Below are 19948 nucleotides of genomic sequence, written 5' to 3' on the forward strand. Positions count from 1 at the left end.
AGCATAGTCCAGTGATGGTGAACCTTTTCGAGACCGAGTGCCCAAATTGCAACTTAAAACCCACTTATTTATCCCAAAGTGCCAACACGGCAATTTAATTTGAATACTGATGTTTTAGTTCAGAAAAAATGGTTGGCTCAGAGGCGTGTGTTACTCAGGGGTAAGTTTGGTGGTAGTTAGTGGCTTTGTTTTGAAGCAACCATGCAACTCTTCCAATGGGTGAATCACGACCCTAGGAGGGTTTACTCAGAAGCAAGCCCCAATGCCAGCAACTGAGCTTTCTCCCAGGTAAAGGATCACGCTTTAGTTCTTCGCATGAAAATCAGTGGGGTTTAACATGGTTATCTTCACTGCTTCTCCAAAACGAGGTCTTAGATTTAATGCTAATAATTGAGCCCAGTGGTTCCAGGCCAGCCTAGATGTGGGGGGGGGGCACTCTGTTTGCGCGTGCCCACAGAGAGGGCTCTCACTGCCACCTCTGGCACCCGTGCCATAGATTCGCCACCACTGGCATAGTCACAGCACAGCTATGTCACCTCCAAAGAGGCAAAAGGAATGTTGCCCTTTCTGCTATGAAGGTGGCCTATGCAGATCCAGGAATATCCCCAGTATAGGCTCTTGCACCAGTGGAGCACTGCCATGGAGGCTGGACTGGTGTCTGGATGTTGTGCTGTCACATGGCTCCTGAGTGCCAGTGTAAGTGCCATTGCACCTGTGTAAATGCCCCTTATGCTGGCAGAAGTGCCATTTATGCTGGCACTGGCATCACACCACCTCCCTAGAGCTTTTGCGCCCCATCTCCATGATTGTACTATGAGCTAGAAAAATTGATACATGACTGATCAGATGGCAGAAAATGTTAAGACCTATGAAAGGAAACTTCAAACAGAAGAAGGGGTGTTAGCCTAAAGATACCTTTTTTGGAAAGAAAAAGAAATTCTTAAAGTAACTGAGAATTAAATAATTATAGATGACCCTAGAAGCTATTAGAATGTTAAAGAGGACTAAAGGCCACAGCCCAGATGGATTTGCTAAGGAATTCTGTTATCTAGTGGTGGAGGAGCTGGTTCCTCATTTGATGAAGATATATGAGTACCTCACAAAAGTAGTAATTAACAAATGCACCTGAGCAGAGTTAAACACCACCTCGATCCCTAAAGAAGGAAAAGTTTTGAGTAACACTACATCTTTTAGTCCTATTTCACTTTTACACAGTGATTATAAAATCTTCACAGCAATTCTTGGAATATAATAGTATTCTGGGCCAAACAGGTTTCTTAAAATGGAAACAACTATCCTGGAATACAATAAGATTAATCAACCTATTAGATCTATTAGATGCTGGAAAAGCATCTGATAGAATAAGCTGTCTTTTTCTAGAACAGGTATTGATGACATTCAAGTCTGAATGGAACTTTCAGAAGGATAAAATGTGATACATGGCCACTAAAACCAGAATTGTGGTTAATAGATTTCAATCATCTCAATTTAACTTGGATCAAGGGCTCTTTTAAAACTGAGCAAGTGATTTGAACTTTCACCCCTCCTTTTTGACTTTTGTATTGAGGTTCTGAACAGGATGGTTCAGCAAGGCCTCTTCCACACAGCAGATGTATAACAGGTTGCAGTCGGGAAAAAGGAACCCATTTTCCTGTTTTCACATTCACATTCAACTGTCCAGGCAGTGATTGGAGCCCATGGAAACAATCTAGGTTGCTGTTGTGCCTTCGCATGGAGACACATCTATTTTTTAAATTACTTTCCACATGTTGTAAACCGCCTAGAGCCCTCCGGGAATGAGGCGGTCTACGAAATTTAAATAAATAATAATAATAATATGGATATACTCAGTCTTGCACAAATGAACCCCCACACTATTCTGATGTCCCATGATGCAACCATCTGCACCTGTGTAGCTACACAGATGCAAGCCACAAAATTTTAAAAAATGGAGGCAAATAAAGTGCATTTTGTCTGGCTCATGAGAAACTGCAACCTGGGATTTTTGAAAAGACTCACTTGTTTAGCAATTTTCAAAAAACCCAGGTTGGGTAAAATAACACTAGGTAGACTTGTTTTGGGGGCAGGATCTGTTCGAAGTCCCCCCAATGGTTTTTTTTAGCATCCTACACCCATATTTATTGGCTCATGCGAAAGGGCCCCAAGAGGCACAAACCACAGTAGTTATGCACCAGTAGGAACAAAGATTACAAAGAATTCTGTATAGCATTGGTTAGGACTCTACAAAGAATCGAACAATTATCTGCATATAAAGTGAATACAGATAAATGTATAACCTTTAGGAATTAATGTCTATGAGAAGATCATGGGTACAGAATGTAAGATTCAAGACACATTATCAGGGAATGAGACTTACACAAAAGCATTTTTTAAAAGCCAGAATCCGCAATAATGCAAACAACAATGTTGGATTGTTATCATTTTTGACATCAAGTCACAGTTGACTTACAGTAAGCTAATGGGGTTTCTAAGGCAAGAGATGTTCAGAGGTGGTTTGCCATAGTCTGTCTCCATGCCGCAACGCTTAGAGAACTCCCATCCAAATGCTAGCCAGGGCTGACTCTGCTTAGCTTCTGAGATCAAACAAAATCAGGCTAGCCTGGAGCTATCCATATCAGGATGGTACTGGTATACCAACCTAACCACCTAGTCACAGCAATCCATGTAATGCTATTTCCAGACTAGACTATTGTAATTTGCTCTATACAAGATTATTGAAACTGCTCTGGAAACTTCATCTGGTCCAGAATGTGGCTGCAAATATCCTCACTGGGACACCAAGGATATATATCCAGCTTCACTGGCTCCAGGTGGAATACCTGATCAGGTTCAAGTTTATGGTATTAATCTTTAAAGTTCTAAATAGACTGGGGCCTTCATATTTGTGGGACTATCTCTCCAATACACCCCACAAAAGCATTATGCTTAGTGGATAACAACTTACTGGTGGTTCCAGGTCCCCCAAAATGTCCTCATAACCTCAACAAAGAGCCAGAGCCTATTTAGTTCTGGCCTCAGCCTGGTGGGGTGCTCTTTCAAGTTAAACCCAGGACCTGTGGGGCTTCCATAGAGATGGTGAGATGGAGATCTTCCATAAGGCATATGACTGAGGGCAGTGATGGTGTCTATCTTAGCTGGCCTCCCTTTCCTCCCCATCACTTTTCCCCTTCCTTGTTTGTTTTTTTCTTTCACTCTTTCGCTCTCCTTATTTTCATTTATAAATTCCCTAGAATCATTTCTTTGATTTGTACTTCTGATTTGTTTTTTTAAATGGTTTAGGGTGTTGGAATAATCAAAAATTTTAGTTAGAAAAATTGTATGAATACATTTTTATTATTTTAAGAATCTGATTGTTCAAGCTGCTTTAATGGGAAAAGGCAGATTATAAATAAATAAATAAATAATAACTGACTGACTGACTGACTGATTTATAATAGATGCTAAGGCTTTATTGATATTTTTTAAAATGATTTGAGCATGGCCAAGCATCCATGGTACAAGTAGTAGTTTTCACAAATCCCAGAATCTGTGGAAATACCAGGGGGTGTATTAGCTCTTTATTCTGTTGTACCAGTGTTATAGCTGACATCCAAACCAGAGCATATCCTTGATATTTATCAGCAAAAACATTTGCAAAAGTATCACAGCTGATTGTTCATGGGACCATAAATGCTTAGATTTAGACATCAGTAGATGCAGCTGTCTTGAACAGTTGAGGATAGATGTGAACTAGCTAATTCTATAACATTACTTTGTAGCATTACTTTGCCACTATCACTGCTGCTTCATAGGTTTTACAATGAATTCTATATCATGATCTGTCCAATTCAATATGATTTCTCTGCCAGCACCTTTCTTGACATCTCCCGACCCTTTTTGGATTACATGACTCTGTGGTAAACCAGGGCAGGGGATTATCCCAAGGTTAGGAGAGGTCAACAAGGGACAACCTTGTAAATAGCTTCAATGATCTTCCCATTCCACACTTCAACTACAACCTCAACAGAATACATGTTTTCAATCCTAAACCCCCCCCAGAGTGTTTGAAATCCAGTAGCATTCATGAGCCTTTATAGGTAAACCATTTTAATCTGTGTTAAAGCTTTAAATAAGCGGTCATCAGATCATGGCTCAGGGCAAATCTCCAGCCCTGAAACCAGACCTTCTCTCAGAGGTTCACTGCAAAAGATTGTCCAAGGTCTGACCCCTTTCATGTGTTAAGACAGTCTCGATTTGGGACAGGCCAAAGGCTGTCAGTGAATCCTGGGCTGATCTTGGTGTGGTAATGGCATGAATGTTAAGCCTCCCAAAATGATCACCCTAAGATTTCCCATCATCACACCCAACAGTATCTCTGCCAACACAAAGAAGGTGACCAACTACTGGGGAATGAGGTGGCGAGAAGTAGGCCAGAAGAATTCCTAATCTATCCTTAGTCCCTAATGTAAATAGCATATAGTTATTGCCAGTGATATCAGCAATCTGTGGAAGTTGAAGGACTCACAGAGGATAATAGCTATGCCTCCTCCCCAGTCAGTTGTATGGACGTGATGAAGGACTACATAATCAGACAGCATTAAGTTGGAACAGAAACTCAACATCATTTGCTTCCATTCATATTTCTGTTAATCAAGTCAGGTCAATTTTTTCTTTCTGCAACAACTCGTAGTTTTGTGCTTTATTGATTCGGAATTGCACAATATTAGTGTGGACATGAAAAAAATAGAAGTCCTTCTATCATCAACTATCGGGATGCTTAAGAGATTAGTCAGGGAGCAAGTGCCCTGAATGAAGAGTGGCCATCCATGATAAATCCCCATACTCCCAACAAGTTGCTTCTGCCAGTCATGGCTTGGTGACAAGTGAATTTGTCACATTTACATTTTTTTTGTTTACACTTTTTACCCTTGAATTTTGTAATGTATGATGGCTCTTCAGTGTTTATCATGGTGTTAGATCACTATGGTAATTTACATTGGTAATGAAAATACATCCTTGTTGTGTTCTCTGGTGCTATCAGTATACATGTTGTTTCCTGTTTCTGTTCTACTGAAATGTATAAACGTTATAGCACATCACATCTCTTTTTCTGTATATCTCAGCAGTACACTATTTAACTATATATTGATTGAACACTTGATAGCAGAGATGAGTTTTAAAATCACTAGTAGGCTCTCACTTTTCAATCAAAACATTGATTAAAGTTGTTTTCATTGCAGTAGGTGCTAATTAAATTACTGATTTCATCATTATAATTCAGCACATTAGAATTGATAATGAATGTTGTCACACATGCTAAATTATTACTGTATAGGAGCTTGGATCTTCTGCTGATGTGCTAATCCATGAGTTTGCAAACATGCATCATTTAATTTAATTTAATTTTCCATGAGTTTAGAAACATACATCATTCATTCATGCAATGTTTCTTCATGAAAAAGATTTTTATATTTTACTCTGATAAGCATTCTATTTGATATATTAGTTGGTGGCTCAAAATTTGTGTAAAGTGATGGCCTCTACTAAAATTTCCTTACCCTTTTTGAGCCTACAGGCATATTTGAAATTCTGACAAACTGTAGTGGGCACAGCAACAAAATGACTGCTCGAAGGGGCTGCCAAGGAAGGTGGGGGCCCCACAAACTGATTGCCACAGCTTAACTCCAGTAACACAGTGTAGACCCTTGTGCTGTGGTCACAGTTGCTGCCAAAGCAACATTTTGAAAAATCTGTATAACCAATCAACTCTCCAATAGTTGATCAGAAGCCATGCTGGGCAAAATACTGACCTGGTCTCACCCACTTCCTAAAAACACTTGGTGTGTGCCAAAAAAGATATCAGGAGGTTCCAAGGCACTCAAGGGTACCATGTTGTGGACCCTAAGCAGTAGCCAGAGGTTTATTTGCTAGGGACATGGGGTACCCCATGTCCCCAGGCGCAACCATTCCAGTCACGTGGGGGCACAGAATCAGCTCTCCACATGACCAGAGAGTTGGGCAAGGGAGGCATAAGTCTGATGAGCATGGAGACCCCTTCAGACTTCGTTCTCCCTCAGCTCCACCCACATTGTCCCAGGGCCAAGGCAGGGAGGACGAAGTACCTCAGCCACACCCCTGTGCATCCCTGCTGCCAGGCTGAGGGAGAGGGGAAGGGGCAGGAGCAGCTTGCACCGGACTCGGAACCTGGCAGGCTCCAATCCCAGCACAGGATGCAACCAGGCTTGCCCTCCCCACCTTTATTGGAGGCCCTGCGGGGTCAGAGGTGGGGAGATTGGGGGGTTGCTGTAGCCTGTGCCCAGCTTGAATCCAGACGGAATCTGAGCTGGGCGCAGGCTGCTGGGCTGGGAAGAGGGGCTGCTTTCAGCTCCCTTTCTCGCCCAGCAGCCCAGCAGCTAGGACGCCAGAGAAACTGGCACCCTGGCTGCTGAGCTGGGAAAAGGGGGTGTAGCCTGACTTGAATGTAAGCAGTCCTTGCTCACGAGTAAGCAGTTCTCCAAGTGGGGAGGCGCCCAAAGGGGTTTTTGCCTCTGGGTGCCATTTGGCTCCTGTACACCTCTAGCAGAAAGAATCCTAATGTCTCAGAGTGCACGCCATCCATCCCTATCTATCATGAGCAACCTGCCGTATCCGTGCCTAAACTAATCATGGTCTAAACTGTCTATCACCAGCCCTTCTGTGAAGTGGGAATAGGGCAAATTAGTCCTGGCTTTACAGCCAAGAATGCCTCTTTTGAATGTATTTGTATCATGCAGTTGTCAGCATTCCTCATCACATGGGTACTGATTTTGCCTATAGACATCGTTGGCACACATTCACAATTTACTGATTATTTGGCTTGATGGGAGTTTCTGACAGTTTTGCAGCCTTTTCATTCAATACAGAAGGCTACAAATTCCTATTAACAGTAGCAGAGAAAACTGGGAAGCATAATTTACTGAAAAGATAGATAGTTTGGAACTCATCCTCTGGTTTCAAAGCCATTCCCATGGCAGATAATACATAAGATATAGTGCCTTTTCCCTTTTTTGAAGGATTAGAATTTTGGTACAAGGTAGGAGGGAAGCTGACCTGGTTTTGGCACTTGTGTGTGTGGAAGTGAGCATGTTTGTATTTTCTGAGTGTCCTACCTAATATTCACAAATGTGTGTCAAGCATTTTTTTTCAGAGTTCAGCAGGATTCCTTGCAAAAATGTAGATGGTTTTAGGTCAAAAATGAGAGTGTTTACCCACCACTAAACAACAAATTAAGCTGAAAAAAATGTATCCAAGAAACAAGCCAAAGTTCATGCCAGATGCCTTCAATTTTTAATTGTGCACTGTTGAGATTACCAGGCTTTAGCTATCCTAAATCAAGTCTAAATAAAGCTGTACATTTTACAGCTGGGTAACGGTTCCTAATACTTTCAATGTATGTTTCACATCAGTGAGTAATTCTAATTCCCTCAGAGTAGTAGAACCCAGGGCAGATGGACAAAGGTCTAGTGGTTTCCCTACCTCAGAATCACTAACAATTGATAGAGTTTTTCAGATCAAGGCAGGCACTGTCTGAAATGCTTTGAATATCTACTTAAATATAGTCTTATTTGTTTGTATAACTGAGTAAAAATATCCTCAGAAGAAAAGTGGGAGTTCTTGTTTTACATTCATTCTGCTTTCCAGTTATCAGCTTAACTTGCCTCTTAAATACAAATTGAGGATTTCACTTGGGGGAAAGACATTAAAGGAAACTTCTTTTCTAAAGCATAGATAATCTTTTAAACATAATGACAATTATTCAGAATAAAGGATAAATGCATGCAAAAGATATTGTGCATTTTCTTTTTCCATTTTAACTTGTACTACAGCAGCAACACTTTTTTCATAATTGCCAACCATTTTTTAATCTAAGTGGAAGACCAGATACAATACACATTTGCTTATAAGGAAACCCCAACAGTTTTAAGTGGAAGACCTATTAAAGAAGGGATTGGGGAAGGGGGGGATGTTGGCAATCTAGCTGCTCCACTCACAGTTTTCCACACACGTGTGTATTGGCTAAATATCAGCTTTAGAAAGTTCCAAATCAAAAGGCTTGCAGAATTCTTTCTGCATTTTCAGTGACTTGGTATAAACTAGTAAAATTGTTCAGGGGGATTTCACATATCTCTGTCTCCACATCAATTTATTGTTTAAGTAATTTGCTTAGAAAGGGGGAATGAATTCAAGAGTCTAGCACATAATAGTGGTTCAAGTGGTGAGCTCAGATATGGGAAACCCACCTTCAAATCCCCCAGTCTACCATGAAGCACACTAGATGAACTTGGCCCAATTACTCTGTCTAACTTCTTCACAAAGTTTCTATAAGGATAAAATGGAGGTGGGAGTGGGAGGTAGAGAGTATAATATAAGGCACTCTGAGCTCCTTAAAGGAAGGAAGGAAGGAAGGAAGGAAGGAAGGAAGGAAGGAAGGAAGGAAGGAAGGAAGGAATTGTGCTAAATTCCCTTTTTGCAGTTATGTCTGTAATAGCTGTTCATAGATTCTACATTCTGCTAATAGAAACTTTAAGGCAGGGTATAGTAGAGTCCACCATCTAGGATTTCAGTTACCTATACTTTAGTAAAATTAAGCCATTCCTGCTGCAGTTCAGATTTGGTGAAATTCAAAATAAATGCTGCTGGCTATAAAGATAACTTTTCCCTCCAAAAAACTTTTTTTATGTTATCTCAACAAAGTATATTATTGACACTTATTTCTTTGTATGAGAAACAATTTCTGCATGCATAAAAATACACACTGGAGTTTTATATGAAGCATGAACGAATTTTTCAATTGTTATACCCACAGTCAGGAAAACTGTCATAGCAGCCTTCCTCACATCCACATCTAGAATATGTTCTTATTTACTCAGTTTTATAACAATTAAAATAAAATAGCATATACTTCAAATCAAGGTATTGGAAAAATCAGCTATCCCTGTCCTTACAGGGCCAGCATAATAACTACAACTGTGCAATTCAAGATGAAGTGGTAGATGTGAACTGAGATCATTTATAACAAATGTAATACAGTATGCCTGACATGCATGGTAATATGAAAATAAGACAAATGAACTGAGTTTAAACAGTGCAAGGCATGCAAAGGAATTGTATCATTTGAAAAAAGTCTTTATGTATTAAATATGGCACAAGTAATAAATGGATGATAAAATTTTGCAAATATAAAGCTACTGGGCTGGTTACAGAGTAGGAATATTCGTGATACTAGATATCCTCTCCCCTAAATATCCATATATCTTGTTCTGTTTAGGCTAAATCTACATTTCATGCAGAAAACATAATAACTTCATGTTTTTGTGTAAGGTATAAGTTAGATGCTGGCTTTCACCCAGTGCCTGTATTGGGTGTGGAATCTCTTCAGGAGTATCTGAAACTGAAAAGTTTTATTTATTTCTTAGCCCAAGCACTTCAATACAGCCCATGCAAAAGAAGCCCATTGTCATTTTACTGAAAGTTTTGTTCTAGATAATTATACAAATAAACAATAACAAACCCCCCCATCAGGAACCATGTTGCCCAACCTCCAGGTAGGGCCCAGAGATCTCCCAGAAAAAAATGGCTGGTTTGAATGGGTGATGCTATGGCACCCCAAATCACCCCTCTTCCCCACATTATCACCTTTCCAAGTCTTCATCTCTAAATTTCCAGGAATTTCTCAATCTATGTTGGCAACCTTAAACATTGACCTTAGCTGAACTGACAAAGACCACAAGGAAGCTATAGCCATGCTGTTACTTCCTCAGATGAAATTAAATCTGTTCATTCTGGAAAATTTTTAAAGTCATTCAGAAAGTACACTAAATATAATTAAGGTTGGCAAGATTTAGGCTGAAATGAGATTATGACGTAATGTAAATTGGGGATAGAGAAAATTGTGCTGACTTGCAGATGACTGTTGCAAGAGAGGGCAGATTATAAAGGAAAATGATAGAATGGCAAGATAATTTCATTAGTATGGTTGTAGTGTCAAGTGCTAAGAAACATTGTTAGTTCACTTTGTATGCTACAGTTTAGGAACAATTTTTGAAGATATTGATAGAGAACATTATTACACTGGAAATGTTTTTAAGTGGTCCATATATCTATAGTTGTCTTCATTTCATGTTATTCCCACGGTCTCCAGGAGCGAGGGACAGGCCACTGCTGTGACACCACACCACCTCCAGAGGGCTTCCAGGCAATAAGGAAAATAGCAAGCTGCAGAAACTTTCTGACTGCCTAAAAGCCCCCATAGGGTTAAGCGGACTTGCACCATCCTTTTGGGAGATATAAGTCCAAAACCTGCATCAGTGACATTCTCAGCTCAAAAGCTCAGTAGTAGCCAACTAAAATTAGCTCCACACCCAGGAACACCTCTAGTCCACCCCCAACTACACTGGTGTACAACTTTAGGCAGGAGCAGTTCTGCAGGGCATGGGGCCTTCTGGGTCAGGCTTTGCCTGCATCCTTGTTTCCCTTCTCCTCCAAGAGAAAATTCTCATCTCCCTCTAGTTAGACTGTTATTTTATTTGACCTGGGTGAGAATACAAAGAGACTGCTTATGAGTTCATTGAATTCTTTTTAATAAAATTTTAAAAATCATTGATTGAATTTTGGCATAAATGTGTTTTTTTTCTTTTTTTTAAAAAAAAAGATCATAAAAACCATGCCTCAAATGAAACAAATTCATTGTGATACTTGAGTTTGTGTTAATATAATCATTATAAACATGACCATATTTCCTTTAGATTGTGTGTCAAAGTGCTTAATATAAAACCATATGCAATACATAGTATATTTTCTGGAAGTAGTAATCTTTCAAAACCAGCTATATAGTACATTTGCATAAATAAACTAAATGAAGAATTTTAAAGAAAAGTTCAAAGTTTGATACATATTCATCCATAGTTTTCTGACTCTGACATCTATTTTCATACATCACGTTGTAAGATTTCTGCGTTAAATGTAGAACATGTAGCATTATGGCTGGTAGATTATACAAGTTCCTCTGGTAGGAGCACTTATTAGATGCTTTTAATGAGATTCTGGTACTGTGATGATTATAGGAAGCTGGGAAGACATATTAGTGTTTCCATGAAGACAAGTTAATCATATGCATACATTAAGATTACTTTAAAAGATGGGCAGTGCAGTCCTGGAGGGGCAGTTGTGCCACAGCTGAGGACAGCACAGCTTCAGGACAACTGTGCTGCCTCCTAAGAGGCTTACTGCACTGTGGCTAGCAAACAGAGAACAATTATGCCTCTTCTCTGGTGAAAGTGGCCCATGCAGAACCATGGACAGTGCCACTGATTTTTCTGGCATAATTCTACACTGGCACATGGGAGCGTTCCTGGGGCAAAAGGGCTCACAAAGCCAACTGAAAATGGCCCCTTAGGGAATGCCTCCTGCAGGGGCATTTAAATCAACACTGGAGTCACACCACCTCCTATGTGGTTCCTCCCCCCCCCCCCAGCCAAGGATTGCCGTGTAACTTTGAACTTGGAAAATTAGTAATAGTGTAGAACTCTGACTTACTTTAAAAAAGAACACAGTCATTTAAAAAGAACACTTTCCCTTACATTTAATACTGAAACTTTTGGCTGCAGCCTTCTTTGGTTCTTAAGCATCTGAACCTTCTCAGTCACATCTCACTAGCTGAGTCAATGATTGTCAGAGGTGTTGCTATGACAAGCATTATACAATATAGAAGACCTACCGTAATGATTTTTCTGCTAACATTGAGCTGTGTGAAATTGTTCTCAGACATGAGGCCTTTCCCCATGAACAGAGGATGAACACTTGTTGGGGGAAAGTTATGTTATTGTTAGGAATCTCTGGCTGAATGCTATAGAGATCCAGAACTTGCACAGAGTACCTTTTATATCCCAGGAATACATGCTTTCTGCTGTAGCTGGATGAGGGCATAGGGATATGATCTTTCTTCTGTTCAGTAGGATTTGGGTAAATTTCTGAACATTAGACTGAAACTTTCCAGCCTCTCATTTTGCGTGGCCCATTGTTTTGTACAAAATGCTGCTCCTTTGAGACAGGAGACCATGATAAATGACAAGCGGGAAGTCTTCAGAAGAAAAAGTGTATTGGTAGAAATTACCAATTTAGTATGGTTATAATCCATTGTTGCTTTTGGGTTTTTTTAAAATGTGTAATAAGATTATGCATGGATTACTTAGAAGTTAATTACACATTTAAAAACACAGAAAGTCACACAGATATAGCCATGCTACATTATTGTTTCAGATGTATATAATAAATGTTATTTTCAGAATAATAACTATTTTCTTTTTTGTCCACAGCCTTAAGAAGTGGAATCACATTTGAGAACTCATGGCTACTCATCTGTTTTGGATCTGGAGCCTTTTTATCATGTTCCTGATCTCTTCCATAAACCCTGAAAGTACCTGATCATTGAAGACTGAAATACATATTTTTTTTCATTGAAAGCACCTGTTTTAAAGTAGATGTACCAGATCTTCTGGATGACCATAAGGATAAAAAGGTTGGTGGAGTTTTGAAAGCCTAAGGTTTTGGCAGCATTTGTTTCTGTTGTTAAATTACTATTGGGGGAAGGTGTTTGTCCCCATTTATGTTTAGACATTAGTACTACATAACATTATTTGAGCTTTAGGAAAGAAAAATCAGCAACCTCTATTTCTGGTGCAAATGGCATGGATAACTTTGCTGCTGGAAAAAAGTTCTCTGTGATTTCAACAAATTAGTTTTTCTGTATCCAGAAATAAATGTGACTTGAATGCAAGATATGATATGCTGTATCACCAAATACAAATTAGCTGTACTGTACTAAATTCAGAACTTGGTAACAAAATATAATCAAACAGTAAAACATGAGGTTAAAAAAACTGTGTTCATTGGAAGATTGATTATTGATTTCTATTTATGCTAATACTGAAGAATAAGTATATCAAAAATTAGTTTAATGAGGCCACAAGGTAAATTCAGACAGAGTAAAGTACACAGAAGATCTAGCACATGATCTCCCTCTAGTCCACTTATCTCAATTAAGAATTTTGGACTTAGGGTTTTTTTCTGGTCTCTCTAATCAGAAGCAAGTATTGTGTTTAATCACTTTTATCCTTATTCTCAGGTCTTACCTCAAACTGCCCATACTTATCAACTAAAATAAGTATGTTGGTTTTATTTTATGTGTGGGAGAATTTCTTATAGTGGGTTATTGGGCACCCCCCCCCCCATTTGTACACACAATATAGTATCGATATGTACCATTATATTGTATTCTTTAGTTTTAGATTGAATGTATGATTCATTTATGTTTGTTACATCACTGTATTTTACTGGAATTTTACTATTAGAAAACATGTAGTCCTTCATCAGAAGAGGCATGTATCCCAATGGCGCCAATTAGCTATTTGAAACTCAAGAATAAAAATTGCATAATAAATATAACAGAGCAGCATCAAGAACAGTCTGTTGAAGCTAGTAAGAATATTTCAGTGATTTCTTTGAGTTGGAACCAGTAGTAAATATTGAAACTTTATAAATAAAATATATATACAGTTGTTAGTTATTTTATTTATTTATTTATTTATTTATTTATTTATTTATTTATTTATTTATTTATTTATTTATTTATGGGTTTTTTATACCGCTCTACCCCCGAAGGGCTCTGAGCGGTGTACAACATAGTTTGAAGTTACCAAAAAGTGGTACAACATAGATTGTACAACATAGGTGTACAACATAGATTGAAGTTACCAAAAAGTGAACAGTACAACGCATGGTTTCAACAAGATTGAAGCACCTTTTTGAATTAAGCTTCTTTTTAACAAATGTGCTATCAATAGTGTAATTTAACACTATCAATACACCACACATATACTTAAACATAGGCAGGGCAAAATGCTTGTTACCCAGTAAATCTTTGATTGGTCTCCTGCACTTTATTTTAAGTGTAATGCAATCTCAGGAGGTCGCAAATCTGATTGCAGTAGCAGCATTAGGAGAACAGGTGATTCACACTTTTCCCCTAGGCCATTTTGTTCTTAAAATAACACCCCACAGCTGCTTTTCCATGTCTGTGGGGAGAGGGGGGAAAGTGAAGACCTGTAGCTGTTCCCTGCCCCCCTCCTTGCAGTTCTGCAAGCAACCAGAGTATGACTTCAGGGAAACAATTAATCACTTGCTGCTGCTCCCCAGCCCTGCTAAGATCTCTTTTCTCTGGACATTTCTTGTTTTAAAAAAAGTACTTAGATCAAATCATCCTTGTAATATGTTGTTTGAAAGAACGATAACGATACAAATAAACTGTTGAAGAGAACTCATAGAAATGGAAAACAGCAAGCTTCTCATTGAATGCCAACTTCCCTAACCTATAACTGTTTCATCTTATCACAACAGTAAAAACACTGTCTTCATTTTTTCAGTCCCACGGTACAAAACACCTTTGTTTCATTTGATACCCATTACTTCTACATGTGTACATTGTTTTCTTTGGATTTCTGTGTTACCATTTAGCAATTTCTTGGCTTATTTGCCACTTGCAAACTAGTATATTTTTAACAGAATAGTGCTGAAGCTCTTGGGTCTGTTTGACTAGGGCCCCTTCTGCCTGGTCCAATAAACACGGGTCTAAGACAGTAGAAAAACTATTTTTTTGGGGGGGGGGACTTCACACAGAGTCCACCCTTAAAACGAGTCTGCCCCCATGTTATTTTCCTCAAACTGGGTTTTTTTAGAATCGCGCTATTAGCGAGTCTTTTCAAAATTCCCAGGTTGCAGCTGCTCATGAGCGAAAAGCCAGGCAGGAGGTGCTTTATTCGCCTCCATTTCCTTTTAAAAAAATTTGCGGCTTACAACTGCATAGTTATACAGGTGCAGATGGTTGTTTCGTGAGACATCAGCATGTCTGTGAGGGTTCATTTGTGAAGCCTGCGTAGTTACACTTTGGTGGGAAGTAAATTTGAAAAAGAGATGTGACTCCATTCAAAGGTGCGACAGTAACCTGGATTGTTTCTGTGGGCTCCAATCACTGCCTGCATGGATGCATGTGAATGCAAAAACAGTAAAATGGGTTACTTTATCCTGACTGCAACCCGTTATACATTTGCTGTGCAGAAGGGGCCTAAAGTTTTTGAGCTTGAAGACCAAAGCAGTTTGCAACTTGACCTTCAGAATTAAATATAGAAAGACTAAGATCAGGGGAAAGTCTAGAGAGACAGGGAAACTAAGAGGTAGTTACAGCTGTGTGGTCTATACATTTTAATGTGGATCATGCTAGTTTCCCATATAATGGGGGGGGGGGGTGAGGACTGAACAATTTTTCTCTTTTTTTACAGTGGGATTTTCTGAAAAACAGATGTAGTTTTGATGGGGAGATAATTTACACATTTTCCATCTATGCATTCTATGTTTTAAATTAGTTTCACTCTATATTTCTATTTTATAGCAAATAGACTTGATTCTGGCACGTTTGCCACCATTCATTGTCTCCTCAGGGACAAGGAACTCAAGAGCAGGGAAGTTGAAGTAAGAATGGAGGCAACTGACTTAGCTATAATAATCTGAAAGAAGATCAGACAATGGGTGGAAAAATGACTTATGAAAATGAGAATTTCAGATAAACTTTATAGGTCATCAGAAAATCCTCTTTGCAAGAAGGAAGAGGCATGCTAGGATAACTGAGCAACAGACAGGCCTGTCTAAAGTAAGTGGCAGAAAAGAAGCCATGGGTTGAAAAAACAACATGGACCTGGGAAGCAAGGGGTGGTAAATATACAAGGGGGGGGGGGTCAAAGAAAAAATAGAATTGGCACTGGGAACTTTGACCAGCCAGCAGGCAAGGATGCAGTGGCATATCTGCCCGGGGACATGGGGTAGCCCATGTCAACAGGCACACACTATCTGGTCACGTGGGGCGCGCAAAATCACCCCCCCCACCAGACCAGAGAGTCAGCCTCCCTGAGGGAGGCAACTCTGACAAAGCATGCAGCCGAAACAGCCTAGTGGAGAAGGCTGCTTTTCAACCGGCTGCCAGAAGAATTAAAGTAAGTGGGGTGGGTTATGGTGATCATTCAAGTTATGGGTTCATTTCAAGGCACTGACTTTGGAGACCAGGAACATGGCCCCATCCCACAGCTTTTAGCAGGCCCAGTCCTGCCTTGGACTATCTTTTCAAATTGTAGAAATGCTCACCCTAACTTGAAAAGATAGTTCAAGGCAGGACTGGGCCTGCTAAAAATGGGGACAGTGCTACATCCCTGATCTCCAAACAGACCACGGGGCAGGGCTGAGGGAGGTCCAACTCCGCACTAAAAAACTCTAAAAAATTGTAGGTGGGCAGGTGCAGGGCGTTCTGCTTTCCTGGGCTACCTGCAGCAGGGACGTGTGGGGGCAGGGCTCCTGGGGGTCACCCAGAGAAGACTGTCTCTGGCCACCATTTGGACACTGAACACCTCTGCAAGGATGCTTTAGGACTTGGTAGTGTGGTCTGTGGTAATGTAGGTCTACAGCTGCCCTGACGGTACAGTACTGCAACGTGATGCTTCTGCTGTCACTGCCATTACGACCTGACAACTAAGGGCCAAAAATGACAGGAAACAATGATAGAGATGCATAATGTGTGGTCAAACAGCACCATTAACCTTCAGGCTCTGTTTTGTCTTCTTAGGCCTCTGATCACCAGCACTCATTGAAGTCTCTGTATGGCAAAAAGCCTGTTTACTGACTGACCCAATTCTCAGAGGGTTTTTCTCTTTTGGTACACTCACTGCCATCACTTGGCATTACCCACTGAGAGTCTTTGCTTTCCAGCATTGCTGTTCAAAAGCCCTGTCTCATGGCTGTATCTCCTGCTACCCAGCATCTGGTTGGCATGAGGTCAGTTTACTGCAGTTGTGCACCCCTGGGAGATTAGCCATTTGTCAATTGTCTGCCCCCCTTCTCTTAATTCTCATTTTAAGTAGTGTCTTTGAATGGTGGAGATCTGTGTGGTACAGAGAACAATTACTAGCATCGAAAACATTTATTAAAAAGAATATGTTCACACACACAGTCTCAGTACAGCAACAGATTGAGCAAGGTGTCTCAAAAGAAAGGTATAAAAGTGAAGTTGCTATGTCCCTCATGCTCCAGTTGATCTTATCTTAAGGCAGGCTCATAAATATAGAAAGTGTAGTGTTCCTTGTTACTTCAGAGTCTTTGTTCAGGCTTGCAGCCCTTCATGGGAATGGTGGGAATGGTGACCACTAGAAGTCCAGGTGTAAGAGTTCCTTCCTTCTAGATGGAATCAACCAAAGAGATACCTTCCCTGTGTGCCAAGGGATTTTATTATCTCTGTATGCCAAACCCCAACAGCTTTTCCTGAAGCCACCAGGAAGTCTAGCACTGTAATTCTTCCAGATACCTGTTCTGTACTAGGTATCATCCTCAAGCCTGAGGTGTGAGCTGACCAGAAGGCATAAGCATTTCTAAAGTAGTGGGTAAAGTTTGGCTAACAGAGAGAAAAACTTTTTAAAACTTCAGGGGAAAGTATCATGCATTAATTTGAACCAATTATTTAGCTCTCATTTCTGTCTTTTGCCATAAACTTATCTTTTAATAGCAGTCACAAAGTTCTTCATTTTGTGCAGATACATGCACACACAAACAACTTTCTACAATAATCACTGCTATCAGAATTTCCCCAAACCCTAATAAATGTTTTTCATAGAGGAGTATAAATAGTTGCATCAACCTACAGTCAATGCTGTTTAGCCATTTAACACAGAACCATTTGAATGTGATATATGAAAACAGATATTAGATGCAAGGAATATGAAATAATGTACACCATAATCTATACAACAAAGAATAGTAATATTTTGTTCAGGCACACCACTTAAACATGGATCTATAATAGTTTTAGATCTGACTGCCATAATGTATCCTACTTGATGCAAAACTTGCTCCTTCCTGAAGCAAAATTAATTATGTATTACATAAGTGGTTTTAGATTGAATGCTTTTGAAATACAATCAAAAGGACACAATGTCACGATCATATTATTAATACAAAGTCATGGACCAAAGTGAACCGGTAGCCTTTGAAGAGCACTTTTTAAAATCTCCAAGTTTTTCATTTTGTAACTTATAAATACACATCTAACTAAATTTTTATAAAAAATTACTTTTAGTGGGTGGGTGGAGAGATACTAAAATATCTCCTTGTAGAGCTCTCTGAAATTCGGGTAGGCATTTGGATTGACAGCCTTCCATACTGTTTTTTAAATTATCCTTGCACTATATCCCACTGTAAAGGGATAAGGAGACTGTCATAGCCTTTATGTTCCTTTGGCTACAGATATAAAGGTTTGTATTGTGAGTAGTACAAATCACAGCATTCTCCTGCTGTGTTCCATGACCACAGCTCTGCTCATTAGAGCAGAAGCTTCTGAAGAAGGCATCTTGCTAACAAGTAAAACAAGCCACTGTTGTTTCACTCACATTATCTATGATGGCAACAGCATTGTGGAAGAATCTTCCAGAGGATATTAGGAAGGCCCCACAGTTATATCTTTTTTGCAAATTAGAATTGTTCAGGAGGGCATTCTAGTAGAGGAAACAAAGCTGTAGTGTAATGGATCAGCTCAGGAGATGACTTTTATTAGAATTATTTCTACACTGGCAGAACAGTTGAAGGTGGGGGGGGGGACACACAGGGAGCCAACAAGCATCAGCATATCTCCCAGATCTGCCTTGGGAGAGCCAGCATTTTGTAGTGGTGTAATGGTTAAGAGCAGTGGACTCTAATCTGGAGAACTGGGTTTTGATTCCCCGCTCATCCACATGAACAGTGGATTCTAATCTGGTGAATCAGTTTTTTCCCACACACATGAAGCCTGCTGGGTAACCTTGGGCTAGTCACAGTTCTCTCATAACTCTCTCACCCCCACCTATCTGACAGGATGTATGTTGTATGGAGAGAAAGTGCCACCGCCGCTTTCCCAGGGGCTTGCTCAGACTGTTTAGGTCAGCGCTGTTGCTCTACCCTTTCCACCCCGCTTTATGGAATAATGGATTTAATAATGGCTGATACATTTTTGTTTTGTTTTGTTCATGATTCAGAACACCCCCTCCCCATTGTTCATTCATTGGTATTCAGTGTTACCCCTGGATTAAACCCACCTCCTAAGATCATAGCAGCATACAACCAACTTTTTAAAGGGGTTGAATAAATATTCAAATATGAAACAATTTATAGATCGAGAGAATTGCTATCAATTGAAAGCTTTAAATGCTAAAAATGAGTATGCCTAAAATTCAGAAGAACAACTGGATGAAGGCAGGACATCATGGAAGAGACTTTGGTGGTGATTGTGGTGTGGCTATTCTAGCTATTCTGGAATTGATTTCTAATGGATTTTCATAACAGTCTATTCTATTTTTGTTCTTCTCCACAATGTCCCTTCTTATCTGGACAATTTTGAGAGCTTCCTTGTTAGAGAGTGGCTCATCACAACATAAAATAGTGATTGCTTCCAAAATTATATGTCCATTCCAAGCACAGGTTCCAATTTTTGAGAGGTTTGTAGGTTTCCAAAGTTCTTTTATTTAAAGAAAGGAATGTTGACATTTTAGCCCAGTTAAAAAAGTGTGCACACACACATACACAAGTAACTTAAAACAGCATGATATAATTTCATACTATTTTCAGTCAAGAGATTTCTGCTGAGCAAAATGCTCATTCAATTTAGAAATGCAGATTATAATAATTTCCCTATCTTACTCACAGCAGGATCCTGCTAACATCATGCAGATTTATATGTTATGTGATATATATAGCAAATCTCATTCTGGTAACACATGCCTTCAACATACAACTCCTTAACTCATCCACAATGCAATGTTTCTTAGCTGCACAAGATAAAATATGATAC

At 39.6% G+C, this 19948-nt stretch overlaps 1 protein-coding gene across 2 annotated transcripts in view; it reads left to right on the forward strand.

The window, feature by feature from the left end:
- Positions 1-19948, forward strand: part of HS3ST5 (heparan sulfate-glucosamine 3-sulfotransferase 5) — a 204263-nt gene that overhangs the window by 56418 nt on the left and 127897 nt on the right. For both annotated transcript variants that reach the window (XM_048492490.1, XM_048492497.1), the window contains exon 2: positions 12354-12556. The gene's annotated coding sequence lies outside the window, so the exon portion shown is untranslated. The remainder of the gene's footprint in view (positions 1-12353; positions 12557-19948) is intronic.

The sequence above is a fragment of the Sphaerodactylus townsendi genome, linkage group LG01 (genome assembly GCF_021028975.2).
Source record: "Sphaerodactylus townsendi isolate TG3544 linkage group LG01, MPM_Stown_v2.3, whole genome shotgun sequence".
NCBI classification, from domain to species: Eukaryota; Metazoa; Chordata; class Lepidosauria; order Squamata; family Sphaerodactylidae; genus Sphaerodactylus; species Sphaerodactylus townsendi.